This window comes from Mus caroli, unplaced genomic scaffold (genome assembly GCF_978045245.1).
Source record: "Mus caroli unplaced genomic scaffold, Mus_caroli_1 scaffold_5, whole genome shotgun sequence".
Taxonomy (NCBI): domain Eukaryota; kingdom Metazoa; phylum Chordata; class Mammalia; order Rodentia; family Muridae; genus Mus; species Mus caroli.
The window spans coordinates 134,331,014-134,333,521 of record NW_028227260.1 but is presented as its reverse complement, the minus strand read 5'-3'; the positions used below and the strand labels follow the sequence as shown (position 1 = coordinate 134,333,521).

General features: G+C 43.7%; 1 pseudogene; it reads left to right on the top strand.

Annotated features, from left to right (window-relative positions):
* The first annotated feature begins 317 nt into the window (after positions 1–317).
* LOC147004821 (heterogeneous nuclear ribonucleoprotein D-like pseudogene) lies at positions 318–1,446 on the top strand (annotated as a pseudogene).
* Positions 1,447–2,508: the final 1,062 nt, after the last annotated feature.

Below are 2,508 nucleotides of genomic sequence, written 5' to 3'. Positions count from 1 at the left end.
CTGTATTACAGCCTACTTTACCTGCTAGATCTCCCTCCTCTGCAGAATTGATTTTATTCTTAGTAAATGCATCAATTGCTACTATGCACACAGCTAATGCTACTTAATATGAAGAATGTTGGAGCGGCTATAAAGGGAGGGCGCAGGCGGCGGCCGGATCTCTTCTGCCACCATTTTAAATCTAGCTCCATATAACGCTCCGCCACCATTGCCACCAGGACCGGATGGCTCTGCCACCATGGAGGACATGGATGAGTACAGCAGAATAGAGGAGCTCGCAGAGGGATCCAAGATCAAAGCGAGCAAGAACCAACAGCATGACGGGTACTGCAGGCTCTGCTCCTCCCCTCCCCCAGAGCCCCGCGGTCCCTCCGGAGCTGCGTGCACTGCCCCCAGTCTTTCCCCCCGAGTCTATTCTCTGCGTGCCCGCTGGACCCCAGTAGCCTTCCCCACTAGTGGAAATAAATGTTTATTGGAGGCTTGAGCTGGGATACAAGCAAGAAAGATCTGACTGAATATTTGTCTCGATTTGGGGAAGTGGTAGGCTGCACAATTAAAACAGATCCAGTCATGGGAAGGTAAAGAGGATTTGGATTTGTGCTTTTCAAAGATGCTGCTAGTGTGGATAAGGTTTTGGAACTGAAAGAACACAAACTGGGTGGCAAATTGATAGACCCCAAAAGGGCCAAAGCTTTAAAGGAGAAAGAATTCCCTAAAAAGGTCTTTGTGAGTGGGTTGAGCCCAGATACTTCAGAAGAACAAATTAAAGAATATTTTGGAGCCTTTGGAGAGATAGAAAATATTGAGCTTCCCATGGATAAAAAAACAAATGAAAGAACTGGATTCTGTTTTATCACATACACAGATGAAGAGCCAGTAAAGAAACTGTTAGAAAGCAGATACCATCAAATAGGTTCTGGGAAGTGCGAAATCAAAGTTGCACAACCCAAAGAGGTGTAGACGCAGCTGCAGCAGCAGCAGCAGCAACAGAAAGGAGGCAGAGGGTTGGCAGCCAGTGGAAGAGAAGGTGCTAGGGGGCGTGGAAGATGTCAGGGCCAAAACTGGAACCAAGGATTTAATAACTATTATGATCAAGGATATGGAAATTATAATAGTGCCTATGGTGGTGATCAGAACTATAGTGGCTATGGCGGCTATGATTATACTGGGTATAACTATGGGAACTATGGATATGGACAGGGATATGCAGACTACAGCGGTCAGCAGAGCACTTATGGCAAGGCGTCCCGAGGGGGCGGCAATCACCAGAACAATTACCAATCCTACTAAAGGAGGATGCTGGGAGAGCAGGAGGTGTAAAGAAACCATCTTACAGGACAACATTGAAGATTGCTTGATCTTCTGTTGACCTAAGATGATTATTTTGTAAAAGACTTTGTAGTGTACATGACACAATTGTGTCCAACTGTATATAGCTGCCAATTAGTTCCTATTTTACTTTGTCTTTGCTACCTGTGTTATGATGACTCAATGTGGATTTGTGTTCATACAAATTTTTATTTGTGTGGTTTCATGTTAAACCTCAAATAAATGCTTATGTGATTGTTAAACAAAAAATAAAAAAGAAGAAGAATAATGTTGGGATGTTGGGTGTGTTTTTCTCCTCAACCTCCCTTTTACGAAGGGGTGGCAACATTCAGATCTTTTATTGCAATTAATGATTCCAGCAAACTTGGATGGCACCCTGAGAGCCATGGTGGGCTCATTCTAAGTCAGGTGTCTGGCATAGGCTTATGCCTTTTGGGGCCTTCCATGTTTCCTCCCCAGGCCTTATTAGTGGTTTGCAAGCAGACTATTATGGTAGATGCCACCTCTCGATACCTTGGAGCAGCTAATCATACTTATTTAGCATATTCTACTGGACTTACTACCTATATAGTTACTCAGACCTTTTTAGATGATAGAGATTATTGTGTTGTAGTTCAGCTTCTCCCTAAGCTGAGAGTACACCATGCAGAAGACCTCCTCCAATTCTGGAAGAGTGACACAGACCTACCCCATGATAAGAGAGAGCTTATTTCTGCAGTAATCTTAGCAGTGATTCTAGGCTTAGGAGCTGCAAGGGCAGGAACTGGCATTGCCTCTTTGGCCACTTCCCAACAGCAATATACTCAGCTCCACCTTGTTGTGGACAGAGATAAACAAGAGCTACAGAGAGGCTTAAAATTTTAAAAGACTCATTGGTCTCTCTGTATGAAGTAGTATTACAGAACAGGTGAGGTCTTGATTTAGTGTTCTTTACAGAAGGTGGGTTATGTGCAGCCCTCAAAGAAGAATGTTGTTTTTATTCTGACAAGACTGGCTTAGTTCAAGATAGCATAGACAAAGTTAGAGCTAGTTTAGAAGAGAGAAAACACAACAGAGAGAAACAAGAATACTGGTATAAAAATTGGTTTTCTACTTCTCCTTGGGTCACCACCTTATGTCCCAGCCTTTTGGGACCTTTCATGGGTATTTTGCAGCTTTTGTCTTTTGGCCCCTGGGCCT